The sequence below is a fragment of the Anas acuta genome, chromosome 2 (assembly GCF_963932015.1).
Source record: "Anas acuta chromosome 2, bAnaAcu1.1, whole genome shotgun sequence".
NCBI classification, from domain to species: domain Eukaryota; kingdom Metazoa; phylum Chordata; class Aves; order Anseriformes; family Anatidae; genus Anas; species Anas acuta.
In genome coordinates this window covers 40,357,009-40,372,102 of record NC_088980.1, presented here as the reverse complement: position 1 = coordinate 40,372,102, position 15,094 = coordinate 40,357,009, and the positions used below count along the sequence as shown (strand labels likewise).

General features: G+C 39.0%; 1 protein-coding gene across 16 annotated transcripts in view; it reads left to right on the top strand.

Annotated features, from left to right (window-relative positions):
* Positions 1 to 15,094, top strand: part of THRB (thyroid hormone receptor beta) — a 167,771-nt gene that overhangs the window by 31,585 nt on the left and 121,092 nt on the right. For 12 of the 16 annotated variants that reach the window (XM_068674377.1, XM_068674385.1, XM_068674376.1 and 9 more), the window contains one exon: positions 11,335 to 11,364. The gene's annotated coding sequence lies outside the window, so the exon portion shown is untranslated. Of the gene's footprint in view, positions 1 to 8,972; positions 9,107 to 11,334; positions 11,365 to 15,094 lie in introns of those variants that run through there. The other 4 variants (XM_068674384.1, XM_068674374.1, XM_068674389.1 and 1 more) reach the window with 1 other exon arrangement.

Here is a 15,094-nt window from a genome sequence, read left to right as displayed (position 1 = left end):
TTGTGGAATATCAGTCCTTCAAGCCATTCAAGGCAAACTGCTGTTAATGAGAGTATTTCTGGGTATATTTGGGGGAATTTTGACCCTTAGCATTTATATGCAGCGGTAGAAATATGATCTGTTTGGTTTAATCTTCTGGAGGTGCAGTGCTTGAACTGGTCTGATACAGCTAGCATATGTACCCCCATGTCGAAAAGTAGACAAACTTTCATTGCTATTTTGTTTTTTTCATCTAAAATACAGGCAAAAGGTGTTTAGTTGTGAGGAATATAAAATAGTTCCCCATGTAAGGAAGACACTTATTTTTGTGTGTTATTGCATGTGTTTATTCCCTTTGTTCCAGCCTTGTCAGTTGAAAATCTTTTCTGTGGTGGTTTGTTTTGTTGTAGGGAAAAAAAAAATAAAAAAAAATGGGCTTTTAATTTTCTCCAAATTATGGTGCTACTTTGATAATAGTTACAGGAATTTATTTTTTTGCTGGCTTTTGATACTAGATACAGGATTGTGAATTTTCAGAAGTGACTCATGATTTGGCGTAAGTCCATTTTAGCGCGTAACCTAAAACATCTGAAAGATGGTATTCAGTTCTTACTGGAAACAAGGTTCCATTAAAGATGGTCTTGTTTTCCTGAACTCCAGACAATTCTGTCTGGATAACAAGATTCTCTATAATTTTACTGTCCTTACAGCACCCAGTGATGTAGTGGCTCTTTCTCCTTTTTGCTTGCAGTTAGAGATTGTGATGCTATGAGCAGGTGATCAGGCAAGAGCAGACGTCAGTTCCTCGGTCTGTGATTCAGCAGAGGGAGGACACTGGGAGGAGGATGCTGGATGGGGTGATGTAAAAGAGATGGGTACATATCGGGGGGCAAATGTAAAACCTCGGGAGGGTTCTCAGAACAGCAGCACTGTGATCGGGAGTGCCATTCGATGACAAATTATGTATTGATAGGAAAAAGTGGAGCACTGTGTTTATTCCTGCCGAGGAGACATTTTTCAGATCTTGTCACCAGTAAATACCTTTGAGGATAACCTGAATCAGTACCTTGTCACCGAAGCATGGCTACGAAAGCAGTCCGTAAGCATTCACTTGTTGGCATGTTTTGTTCAGAAATAGTTTCTCTGCAGTGCTAAAACAATGGTAAAAATCATTTCAAAATCATAAGTAAAAAGGTCTGATTTCAAATAGATGCGGCTAGCACAGCCATCTTTTGTGTTTACAACATGACTTTCAAGATAGCATAAGATGAATAATTCAAAAATGATTTTGGAATTCACCATGGATACATCCTATGTGACAGGTTTACAGTTCAGTATTGTTTTGAGTGAAGAAATCATGTAAAAAAATACAAGAAAATCTAGAATAATTCCATGTATCATGCAGAAGTTCATCAAAACAACCTGATAATAGCTGTCAGCATTCACTGGAAGACATGCTCATAGTTAATCGTTTTGATTCTTCATCGGTGAGGAAACCACAGAATATTCTGTCCAAGTTGCTGAAGATGCCATCCAAAATGCAGTCCAAGATTTTGATTAAAACAGAGTATGCCTTTTGCACAATGAGATGTTGTGGCTGGATCTAATTAACAATGAACAATTGGAACCACAGGAGAACAAAATAAAATAATGATTCAGATAAGTTATAGAGCTTTTCCATTACATAGCCCATATGACTGATCCCAAATACTGACGTCATAGATTGAGCCTGAAATAAAAAAAAAATAAAATTAAAAAACAATGTTGAAATATTATATGGAACAAAAGCTCTTCTGGTTTGTAACATGAAAAAATGCAAATTTCTGTTCCATTGTAACTTAGCTGCAATATTCAGCTGCTTTGTCATATTGTACTTCTGATGCATTTGCAGAAGAGAATTCCTTCCTTATAACCACCAAGCAAAACATGCTATGAGAGCCTTTTTTGAATGAATTATAGAAACAGGAAAGTAGCATATTCTGTGCCTAATATTGCCTGTGGATAATTAGATCTCTGCCTCTCCCCACTTTTCTCTCTGATTTGCTTCTCTGCCCCCCTTCCATACAAGCGGGCTTTGAGCATCTCCTTTCCCCATCAGCTCCATGCAGGCCTGGGAGGAGCGTGGAGGTGATGGTACCCATGTCTTCCCCCTGCCAATACCCCGTGTACCATGGGTTTGTTGCACGTGCCTCATACCATCATATTTTTTCCTGCACATTTCCGTCGCACTGCCATCCTGCATCCCTGTCCAGCTCAGGGATCCATGCCAGAAGTTAAAACATTGTAATTAATACATATATTTTTAGTTTTTACATGGGAGACATTACTCAGGGTATTGACATCTGTTGCATTGGATCTGAATTCCTGTTTGCCATCTAACTGCTGGTAGTGCCTCTCTCCATCAAAGCAATTAATCAGCTGGTGTACCTTTTGTCCCATATAGCATTAGTAATTGTTTTAAGTGTTGAAGGATAACCTTGAAAATCCGGTACATACTGCCTACCAATAATTAATTATTTGCAAAATTTGAACTACGATAATTAATCACAGATCTTAGAGAAGAGTTTTGCGAAAGTAATTTTGGTTAAGTTTACTGGAGTTTCTTGAATAGCGAACAGTCAGATTCTCCCATTTTCAGTAAGTTTAACAGTAAGCCAGTAGGGTCAAAAGGATCTCAGGATAACTTTACACAAAATATCTTGACTTTTTTTTTTTTTTGTGACCTCTGACTCAGTATTTGATTATGAGAAGATGTAGAAATCGACTTGACAAGAACAGAAATAGTGTTATCCATTGCTAACTAAAGAGTGTGCACCATATTGTAGAACAACTTGTAAGTTAGATCCTTCTCATAGGAAACTCAAAGTGAAACTTAATGTCCTCTTTAGTGCAGACGGTTAGGTGCTTGAAGGTGTCTTTGCTTTTGCATTTCTTTAGTTGTGGGGCAAGCTGGCTGGCAGTTGGCCCATGGCTTGCTTTGGAGCATCCTCAGAGACTGATGCCTCTTACACAGGTGGTCCAGCACAAACAAAAGAGCGTGGTCTTTGTCCTCAGCACTGTGTTCTCCTTATTCCTTGTCATGTTTGTGCTGGTGGCACTTGACATGATTGGTAGCTGCAGCGGGCTCCTCGGTTGGATGTTCTTCTGCTCATGCAACCATGCAGCTGCTCGACGGCTGCTGATGGGGACCCTTTGGTCTCTGTTCCCATTTTGCTGCCAAGACTTGCAGCATCTGGCATGCTTTGGCAGCTTGCTGGGGTACATCATCTGTCTTTGGTGTGGTTTACTGCTTTGGGTTCAGAGTTTGGTCTGCTCATTTATCTCCGTGTGCTAACCGTAGAACAGGTATATGCTACCAAATTCAGCCTGCGTAGGAGACCTTGGCAGAGACTGCAGGCATCCTTTAGGGAGGACATGCGTTTAAAATCCCTTTTATGGAAACATTGCAGAAAGGTCTGTAGCATAAATGGTGATAATACTCAGAGGATTTCTTTAAAATATGATTTTGCATATAGTATTTCTTTCAATGCATCTTTATGCATAAACCCTCTCAGTTTAATTACAGCTTTGTAAATCCCCATTATTTGTTCTCTATTAGTAATGAAGGATTTGTCTGTTGAGTTACGATGGCAAATGCCTCATAAACCTGACAGCTGAGTATTATCTGTGATATGCTGGAGGGGAAAAAAAAAAAAAACAAACAACACATGCAAATACCATTGTATTTCTAAAAATAAAAAAATGTAAATTAAACTTTCCTATGGAGTGTCCAAAATGTGGAAAATACCACTTTCCCTCTTTTTGGTACTCATGTGTTCAGATGTTTTCAATGTAAATGATTGTACTTTTGAATCTCAGTACTTGGATTGAATTTTTCCCAGTCTTCTTGGGTAGAAATAAACATAAAAGGCTATTGCAACAGTGGTTTTGATACATCACTACCTATTTACTAAACAAATGTTAAAATCTGTCAGTTTGTCTCTTAATCAGAGTTTAGCTCAGTTCCACCCTTCATAAAAACCCTGGAGCTTCAGCCTGTTTGACCTTAGCTCCAGATAATAAAGCAAATATAATTTATTAAGGCTTTTATTCTTTTAGCTTAGCCAGAAAGTCTTGATTCAACAGTATTTTGAGTTTAGTCATAGTTGGTTATCACTAGCAAGTGTTTTTATTGTCAGTAGCAATGTTTACTGCTCTAAAAATGATGAAGAGAGGTTAGGCAGCTGCGAGGACTAATTAAGTGCAGTTGCCTTTCAGTGAAGATGTGTGATGAAGATGGTGTAGTTGTATACGTATATATTGTGCACAGGGGGACATTTTCCAAAGCACTTCTTAGCAATACCTGTTTCTATTTCGTTATCTATTTCTTATAAAGGCAACCAAAAGTGCCATTTGAGAAACACTTCCCAGCAGAGTTGCTGGCCTGATGATTATGTCAAGTTGTGCAATACTCCTTAAAATCATTATTGTACCATAAAAAAAGAAGAAATGACTCTCCTATTTAGGCTTGCTTCGCTCTGACTTTCAAATGGCAGATTACCATTTTATTTCTTCTTAGGGTATTTGTGTAACTTTCCACATGTGTGCAGAGCTGAAGGATGTATTGCTTGCTCATGCAGTCTGTAGCCACATCTCTGCACTGCGCTGAGGCTGTTCACTGGGGCAAATAGGGACTTAAATGAGGGCATGCACAACACAGGTCGAAACAAAAGAAAGAAATACATCAACCCAAAACCTCAATGGGATCTTGAAGGATTAATGTGCTATGGACTAGTTCACCACAATTTGCTTTTTGTTTGTTTTTCTCTTTTTCATTAGATGCATATATTTAGCCTCTGCCTTCATAGCACTTTTTTGCTTTAGTTTTGGATGGGAGGTACTGTGAGACCTGCATTCCAGTGTACTGATGTCATGGATGTCATCTGCCATTCCAAGGAAAACCTTGCACCACTGACTCAGTTTTTACAAAAAGTTCTGGGGAACGAATAAGCATTCTGGGTGTATCGCGAGTAGGTGGAGACTGCCAAGCTTTCAGCTCTGTAACATCTTGGGTTGGGATTGGCATTCAGAAAAAGATAATGTAGCAAAGTCTGTCCTGTTTCATTCCAGGACTCAGCAATGACCTGCACTGGCTGGGGATACTATACAGCAATGTTTGTTGTACATTCATTCTGGCCAAGTCACTGGCCATGTTTGTTCTGCCATCTCACAGAAAGCACACCAAGGGTGAAGACAACCCTTGGTGCCTTGGAAAACAACCATAATTGTTCTCATACAGTGGAGAGGGTATAAGCAGGAAAATATGTGCTTTCTGATCAAAGGTTTGAAGGTCCGAGTCTTAGTTCTCATGTAGTTTGTGCTTACTCAAGACACACAGACAACGATTAAAATCAGGTGTCTGGTTTGAACCTAAGGATGAAATTCATCTCCCCTTGTTTTGGCTGTCTCAGCTTGCCAGCTCTCTGGGTTCCTCTTCAGTGAGGTGATGAGGAAATTCCAGGCAGCTGTTTGCATCTCCACTCTCAGAGATGGCAGCTTCCACCTGTAAGTACAGTGTTTGTGAGGGATAAATACCCCAGTCCCCCCTCACTTTCTGTTTTGCCACCTTCATATGTTGCATTTAAAACTTGCAGGTGCACCTAGATTTGAATATTGTTAGTGTTTTGTGACATTTTGGGCAATACTCAGAAAAATGGCGAATGCTAGTAGTTCAAAAATACATACAAAGGCTGGTTTTCAGCACCTTGGTGCCTTTCTTAATTCTTGAGCTTAGGTCAGGTTTTCAAGCCTGAGGTGAATGGAAGGTTTCTCATTGCCTTCAGTGTGAGTCATGGCAATGGCTTTGGTAGTCCTGGGTCAGACCCTGCAGAGATGGCATCCCCAAATACCTTTCAGAGGGAAAAAAGAATTAAGTTTAAGGCATGTGATTATGTCATGCACAGAGAGAATAGCTGCCTTTTTCTGAGACCTGCTTAGCTCTCTTGAATTTTATGCAATCCCTACATTAGAATAATATGTTAGCTTTTCTCTTTAATGGCACAAATAGTAGAATTTGCAAAAAGAGTAGAAAAATAAATGTGGTTTTGAAACAATTACTTTTAAAGTAGTTTTTATTTTAAAAGTAAATGGATTTCTCTTTGTCCTTTTTTAAGTCAAGGAAAATTGTGACATTAATATTTATAATGTAAATACAATCTGCTGTAATGGAACTTGAAGGTCTACTAGCCAAAATAGCTTTTAATCTTGTTAATTCTTTGTTAAAGCAGAGCTTTGTAGCTGAAGTACTGGAAAAACAGGACCATAGACATTGCTATCTGTGGATTCACCAGTTGCTAGAAAGGATAATGTTTTCTGGACAGCTTATTTGTAGCATTTCCATATCTTTGCCAGTAAAGCAGCTGTAAATTTTCAGTTGTTTAGGATGGTCTTGGGCAACAGCTAACCATAGCAGTGGTGATTGTTGGTTCCTCATTATTCCACCTCTGAACAGCAAGGGCAACCTACCTGGCTGAAAGTTAAGTCTTCTTTAGACCCCCAGAGAATTCTGGCTTGTAAATCACTGAATTCTATGATATCTCTGACATCCAGTCATCAAAAGCAGTAATAGAGGATGGCTGAGGAAAGAGGCTTGTGCTTTGCATTCAGCTCTTTCTTGGGCAGAAGGGCAGGCTAGCTCTGAAGTGGTGCTGCTCATGCTGGTGGGGTACCAGAGCACAGACCGCATGTTCCTCTTGCAGTTGGCAATTATGTGTAGGCATCTGTAGTTGCAGCTGGGGTTGTATTCATCATTGCTTTTTTTGGCAATGATGGTTAATTTTTAATCTGTACCTATGCCTTATACGAAGCTTTTTTATGTGTTGTCTGCCTTCCAGCTACAATCTTGTCTTTGCTGCCCAATCTAAACATGGGCTTTCTTCTAGTCTGTTATCCTGCAGATAGCATATACCAGCATGATAGTTATGATTAGCATTGTACTAGCAGTAAACATTCTCAGGATGCATCTGTATGTTGCAGAGAGCTTGGGCTGTGCAAACAGGCGTATCTGCAGCCTTCCCATACCCGCAGAGACCGAGTCACAGTAAGGAAGCACCAAACAATTCAGACCGTCTTATGTTTCAGAAATGAAAGCGCCTGTCACGGTTCAGACTTTGGCATGCTGCAGCCATGGCTTTTCACTCTACAAAGTGCATGGCACAACTTGCTAACTGCTGCGAGTGCTGGAACTGTGAAATCAAATGGCCTTGAGTCAAGAGTGGTGGGCAGGAAGGATTAAATTGCTTTTCTGTGCCAGCAGATTTTGCATCATGAGAAGGGAGGTCAGTGAGATTTTCCCTGTTTTTTATTTATTTGTTTGTTACTGTTGTGTGTTTTAATTCTTAGTGGGAGCTGCTAAGTAGAACTGAAAGCTGAAATTAATGGGGTGGCTTTGGGAATGGACTTATCTCCTGGTTGGGATTCTTGGTCACCCACCCACTTCTTTTTCCTTCCTCAGCTCATATGGAGTGAGAACTCAGTGGCCTTTCCAGGCTCAGTTGGCTTTCTGTGATCTTTTGTGGAAAAGGAAATTGTAGCTGCTTTGCTCAGTTGGTCTCCTTGTGGAGCTCTGAGCATCAGAGCATCCTGCAGGGGCTACAGAAGTAAACTGAAGCAAAGTCTGGGGCAATGGTGAAGACTAGAAAGCTGAAAAGGTTTTGATCTTTTGGTAACTTTAAAGATTTTTTCCCCTAGTTGTGTCTCTCCAGTTGCGGTCTGTGAAGGATTTCAGGTGCATAGAAGTAATTTAAAATAGGATGAATGGTATTTTGTTGGATAATGATGTATGTATAAGAGGAGAGGAGTGCCCTCATCCCTACATATGATACCTGCTCAAAGGCAGGCAGAATATTTAATTTATATCTAAATTTCATGAATGCACCTGGATGCCTTTTGTCCTACTATGTACTGGATAAGTGCTTAATCATTTGGAAAGAACTTGTTTTAACTATTTGGATGTATGCATTATAAAGATCAAAACCGTGATTTGGTGAATGGTAAAATGTTGCCATAGCTTCAGCTTTGCAATATCTTCTAAACAGTGTGTGACAGAAAAGATGAAACAAGAATGACTGAAGCAAGAAAGAACCCTTTTATGTGTACAACTCCATGCAGTCAAGAGTTTTCAAAGTCTGATAAAGGAGGAAATTTTCATCTATATCAATTCTGCTGTCCAATCAGTTTGGCAGTATTAATTTTCTGTGGTTTGTCTGCAGTTGGCGGTGAGCATTCTCTAAGACTCATGAAGAGCATCAGTAGTGAAGCACGTTGTTAAAACAGTTTCCATCAGTAGGTTTTTAGTGTTAGTTTTTGTATTTATAAAACCAATTCATAACGAGCTGTTCTGAGAAAGATGGAGCTTGCAAAGAGATTTATGATTTTTTGTGTCTGAACTGAAAGGATAACGTTAAACACTTCGTTGAAATTACAGAGGCTTCTGTCGCTGAGTGCAGACAGTAGGCTGCTTAGTTCAGCCCAGTGGTAGCCGTGTGCTCTTGAGGCAGTCTAGCAGAAACACTGAGAGTGCATCCAAAGTTAATGCAGTTGGTGACAGGCAACAAGTACAGTTTTTACTGTAAAGAGACATATGCTTGGAAATATGACACATTTGAATACTGCAATAAAAATGTCTTTTTTTGTTGCTGAGATCTTCTCCACCTAAGCAAGGAGGTCATTAAGCACGAAAGCAGTGCAGACAGTTAACAGGAAATGTTATCTTTTTTACGTAGGTGCAGGGAGCCCACATGAAGCTCTTCGCCAAGGTGTCAGGCAGGTAGGGCAGGAAGCCTGACAAATCTTCTGCAGGACATGCTGAGTGCCTGGAGCCTCACTTACCAGCATGGTTTTGGGCACGGTGGGGTGGAGGTTAACTCTGACTGGTGAGGTGCTAGGTCATCTGAAGATGGAAAGAAGCTTGCTACTACCTGATAGAGAACAATAACCTGCACTTCTTTCTCTAGAAGTGGCCCTCTTCACCAACTTTCTACTGGGACCATCAAGCTGGGCAGGCAGGGGGTCCCGTGAGAACATGCGATAGGAGGTGCTCGTGGCTTTGTTATAGATTGCTCTGTTATCAGCTGCTAGACCAGATAAGGTAAACTTCAGCCAACTGTTTCTTTAAGCATGTTAGAAGATATATATTTATTTTTTTTGAAGTCATAAAACCTGCCAAAGTCAGCTTTCATTCTTCTTTTAAAAGTACGTAGGATGAGTTAAATATGCTTCAAAGCAGTCCATGCTGTGAGTGTTTCTAGCATAGACATACTTCGCTTCAAAAGCTGGGGATCTTGTCACAAGTCCAGAATGATTTCAAGTTTTCTTCAGACTTCCCTCTGTACCTGCTTTGAGGTTCAAACAGGCCATCCTGTGACATATTCCTTTCCATGCCCACAAAGTCATTTGCTGATCTTGTAAACTTTGTGCTGTGGAGCACTGTAGTACTGGGACAGGTGAATAACAAAGAATCGGAGACATAAAATGTCCTCAGCTGCACTCTGGCTAGCTTCAATGGATGTTTTGCGTGAGAAAGGTAAGAAGGATTTGGCTCATGCTGTAATAAATCCCGTTCAATCCTATTGAAATCCTGCGTAGCATCCAGTGATACAATACCTACTGGTCCTGTCCCTTGATTCCTGTAATGTATGCAAAACCTGTCTTAAGTTATCTCTAGTGGTGACCCAAAGCCAGATTGGGAAGTGTGAAGTAATCTGGCGCTGATGCATGTTTTACCAGCTGATTATAACAAAGAGCTGCAGAAAATTAAACCTATGAGTTCTGATATATTTTACTAAGTAATGAAATGACCTTATAGTTATTCCCTTTCCTTTGTAGGCACATGTGTGCAGATGCTCAGCTGTGTTAAATCAGACATTGTAAATGTCAGCTCTGATGAGCTGATTCTTAAAAATGAGATCTCGTGCTGTTTCACAAAATGGATGTTTAATCTGATGAATTTCTGCACTTCAGGAATGTCTCTTTTCATGTTTACTCATTCTTTTTCTGACACAGGCCCATGTTAGGTCTCATAAAATACTCAGTGAACATGCTCTAAATTAGGGAAAGAGGTGATTCTACTATTCACTTAAGCTCTTCTTGCTGTAGATCAACAGACTCACAGCCATTCTTAGAGGACTGTGTTATTAACTCCTCCGTCCCCTGCAGAATAGTATTTTCATTGTAGAGCTGAGAATTTGTATCTTCAGCCGTGGCACTGATCCCATGCTTTGAGGACAAGCTTTGAATTCATCCTTGACAAAGACGAACAAGTTCCCTTCTTGTTTTCCCTCCCTCTGTAAAACCCTAAATGCATTGATTGATGGCCAGTGAGGTGTACACAGAGTGCTCGAGACCGAGACACTTTGCCTGCAACTCACTGTGATTCTCTCCACTTTTCAACAATAATGGTTGTCATTTTACTAGACTTGCCTTTGTGTTTTCTACTTCATTCTGCGTATTTTACTGATTTAGAAAATGAAATCAAATAAAATATGATTCTCTACGTGTATATATTAGTGGCCAAAATTCCCATTTACTTCATAGTTACCAGAATGCAGTTCCCAGTAATAATGCTTCTATACCTGTAAGTAGCCCTCGCTGGTTGTGAGGGACTGAACAAGTCACAAAGAAACGAAGGGTTACTTACATTATTATTATTTTTGCAGACCTCAAAATTCATCAGTTGTTCTGAGTCATGCTGGAACTTTTTCATAAGAGTATTACAGCTTACTTATTTTTGAGGTTTCAAAACATGTACCAATGTACATTGGTAAGCTGTTAGCAAACGTGTCTTTTAGAATGGATTAGCTGAAGCAGATGTTTAATAAAATGGCGCGATGCTTTCATTCTTCCACAGCTGGCACTGACTTTACCTGTTTTGGGATGGAGCAGAACCTGGCTTATTTAAAAACAAACATACAACAAAACTTCCAGCTTTGAATGGGCATATTGAAATGCAAATCCATCTTAAAAGAAAAAATATCCAGTGTTAAATACAAGTAATAGCAATACAAATACTGAACAGCCTACAAAGCATACCTAACCAGCCTGCAGTTCAGGTGGTGAATTAACTAAATTGGTTGTTTGTATTGTTATTTCCAGAGTATTTGAAATGTTTGTTCAGAAACAGTGTCTAGCTAAGATAATAAATAAATAAATACCTCCCAAGTTGCCGAGAGTGATTAACTATCACAAAAACGGAAATTCATTTCAGTTATATAAAAAGACACCCATAGCTTTGTGTTGATTGAAGTGAAACTGAAATAAAGAAAAGTATTTTTACCAAACAGATCTTTAATACACATTTCTTTACTTTTTTTTTTTCAGTTAAAGAACAGAAAATGAAGCTCTAATAAGGTAAGAATTTGTTATTCCACTTTAGTAAAATATTTGAGTCAGTTGAACTTAATTTTTATGAAATATGCTAAGCATTTCAGAGTGGATCCTAGATACAGAGTGGGTCAGTATGACAAAACACAAATTAAAAAAGAAAGAAGGTAATATTGCAGAATGAGTGAAGTGACATTTGTCGATTTTTTATGGTTACTGAGCCAGTATTTACTCTTAGTCACAAATAGATACCTGCATAGATTTGGAAACATCTTTTTGCCCATGGAAAATTTATAAATTTCACTACTCGGGAAATTAAAATGTTTGTAAGGAGAACTTTCTTGCAGTTTGAAAATGAAACGTTAGAATATATGCTGATGAGTAACTTGTAACAGATTTTTGATTTGTGAGGTATGGTGGTGAGAGCTTATGAATTACACAGGTAATTAAATGGATCTTTAGAGAAGGAGCAAATTCTAGGAGTAAATATTTTCTCCTCTTCTATATGACATGATTCAAGCTGCATTCTGGAAGTTGATACTGTATTTGCCTCCTGCTAAGCAAGACACAGAAAGTGCTCTTTTTGTATGTTGCCATCTGGAAGGGGTGTTTAAAAAATGGGGTTTTAATTTTTTTATTTCTTTCATCATTAGCGAGGATGCTGACTTCCATGTGCTGCATTATCTAGAAAACTGTGTGCTTATATCGTGAAGCAGCAATGTCAAATAACATATAACCAGGTGTGTAACAGCAAGTTGTTGAGTCAGGCAGCTGCCCTAGGAACCTGTTCAGAAAGTAACAGAAATATGAAGTTACTTTTCAGTTGCTGGTTTTCAGGTAATTTCTCAGTTTTTGTAGCCATTCATGTGATACTGAGGAAGGGAAATGTTATTAGTAATTGTTTTCCTTCTTACCCATATTTGCCTGAATTGTTTTTTATTGGTAATTAAAGTAAAAGCTTTCAGGGTTATGCGGACCCTGTGCACTCTGTTTTCAAGTCAGACATCTTCCAAAGAGAAGCATAATTAAAATGAAGGGGTTTTTAACCTTCTGACATCTTAAAACAATAAAACTTGATACATCTGCATGAACTGTGTTCCTTAGTTCAGAGGGACATCCTTGGAATAGGTAGGAGGGAGGCTAAGAAAAAAACAGTTAAGCTATGCAAAATGTAAACTGTCTGAAGCCACAAGTGAGTAGAAATGTGAAATATTAGTGGAAAAAAACAGAAGCGTTGTGAAAAAGCAATGAGGTGTCATATCACATTTTTTGTTGCAGAAGATTTTAAGGTGATGTTGTAAATAGCAGACAACCTAGCTTTGGATATTCTTGCTGTGTATTGGTACACGGAGTGCATGTGCTTGTGCACGTATATGCAGTTACAAAGGTGTGTGCATACATAATGTATCTGAGAGACACAGCAAGATGCTGCTGTTCTGCATCAGGTCCGTGCAAAGGACTGAAAGCCCTTCTGTCATACAGTCAGTTAAGGAACTTTATAATGTGTTGAGAATCACATGGGTAGTACAGGGATTTAGTAAATGCCAGAGGAAATTCTCGTTCTGAGCAGTCTTTGTACACTGATCTCATCAGCGTCCACGATCCAGAAAGGACACAAGTCCTCCTGTCTCCTCACCAGGATTCAGCCATACAAGAACTGGCCAAATGTTGCAAAAACGAATTAAGCTCTCTCTGTTGTTAGTTGATCACCTAGCACAAGAGAGCCTTATGCAGAGCTTCTGTATGCTACAGTAATATAAACGTCTAAGTAATATGTGTAAGTAATATAGCATGACAGCAGTAGTGGAAATTTACTCATTTTGTTTCCCGGAGTCACAACTGGAAGTAGTTTAGGGTACATATTGTACGCTCCGGGATTCCTGCCTTGGCAGTGCCTGCAGAAGTACTGGCTCATTCTGTTAACAGGATTTATAAGTGATTTTGATGTAGTAGAAAACCACCTGCCATAGGCCATTGATTTCTTTATGAGTTAACTGCAGTATTTAGGAACTAATGATCTGGTTGGAGCTTGAATTAATCAATTAAGTTAGAAGAGAAACCCTCCAGATTGCAGTGCTATTTCTCCCAAATTTTGAGGTCTTACAAACGCATTACTGCTCTGAAAGCTGGGAAAATTTATTAAAGATCTTCAGTGGCTTCTTCTCGTACTTGAATTGAGTTTTCTCTTTTAGTCTATATAGTCAAAAGCTATCTGTAATACCACCAGGAAAAATAACCCCCAGCAGCTGTGTGCGTTGGATTCAGGAATCTCTGTTTTGATGTGCCAGGCAGGCAAACTATTTATCTCAAGTCAGAGAATTTCGGGGTGTGATGTGGTTAATATCTAAAAATATCTATGTAGGGAGATAGGATAGGGCTCCAACAGACAAAAACACAGCAAGATAAGCAAGTTCACATTGGAAATACGATACCGTAGGTGTAATTAACCATTGGAAATGCTTAGAAAGGAATGTGGTAGATCACTTAGAGTAATTAAATCAAGATTAGATCTCTTTCTGAAATATCTTCTAGTAGAGTTACAAGTTCTTGTGCTTTGTAAAGAAATTGCTGCGTGAGGTATTATGGCCTGTGCCAGGCAGGAAGTCAGACCAGATTACCATAATAGTTCCTTCAGGCCTTCTAAATCCACATATCCATGAACAAAGGCTCTTATGTGGTACAGGCAGCCACAGAATTTCCAAAATCACCGCTGAAGCAGCTCACTCTTGTTTCAGTGGTGACTTACCGTGATCCATTGAAAGGTTTAAAAGTCTTTGAGCAGATCCATGAAGAAGCTTCGTGGTGGGTACAGTGCTGCTGAGCTGGCAGGTTTTGCATGCTGCACTGATGGGTGATAGTAATGAACCAGTTTCTGCTATGGTTTGAGTAGATCCATAGTCCAAAGGCACTTCTTTTTTCTGGTCATAAATCTTCTAATATTTCATTGGCTTCCTTAATAGTTCACATTTGTATTAAGATCACTGAAAAGTAATAATTTATATATGATGTTTATTGAATCCCTTCTGTGATATAAACTAACATCTTGAATAAATTCAGAACTCTCTTCAGTTATACTGTGAGCATAATGCCATCTTTAATGTAGGGCTTTTCATAGTGAAGTGCTGTATCTGAAATCTGAATATCCATACAAGTAGAAAGGGTAGGCTAAATTTCTAGTAGATTATATAGAATTCCTAATACAAAGTAATTTGCTCTCTCCCCAAACTTAAAAAGAAATATCTTGTGTGTTTGCTCTGGGACCTGCATGGGATACTGAGAGAGTGTGGAGGATGCTTGTCCTTAAGTTTTCATCTGCTACAGGGAAGTGCATCCTTGTTTTACTGGATAGGAGGCAGCAGGTCCTTTTTAGAGAAAATACTTTAAAATGGTTGATCAAAAAGTAGTTCTATACTAGAAGAAATACTGTGTTCTGTGAGCAAAAATACTGTGAGCAAGGATAGCCCTGAGTCCTTTTTGATACTTTGGTTGAATCATTAATTTCAACATCCAAAATTAATTGGGAATTACTGTGTAAGATCCTGCAAATGGAAAAATCCATCAAGTTGGGATCAAAATGATGTCATCCTACTGCACCTATATAGCACAGCGTCTATTACAGATTGTAGATGTAACTCTGCAGTAATAGGACAGAAGTAATAACTGAAAGTTATGTTTGCCATATGTGTGTGTAAAAAATAGTTCAGGAGCGTTTTCGTGTCATTCTGACTCTGCTTAAAAACCTGCAAAAAAGCTGTTC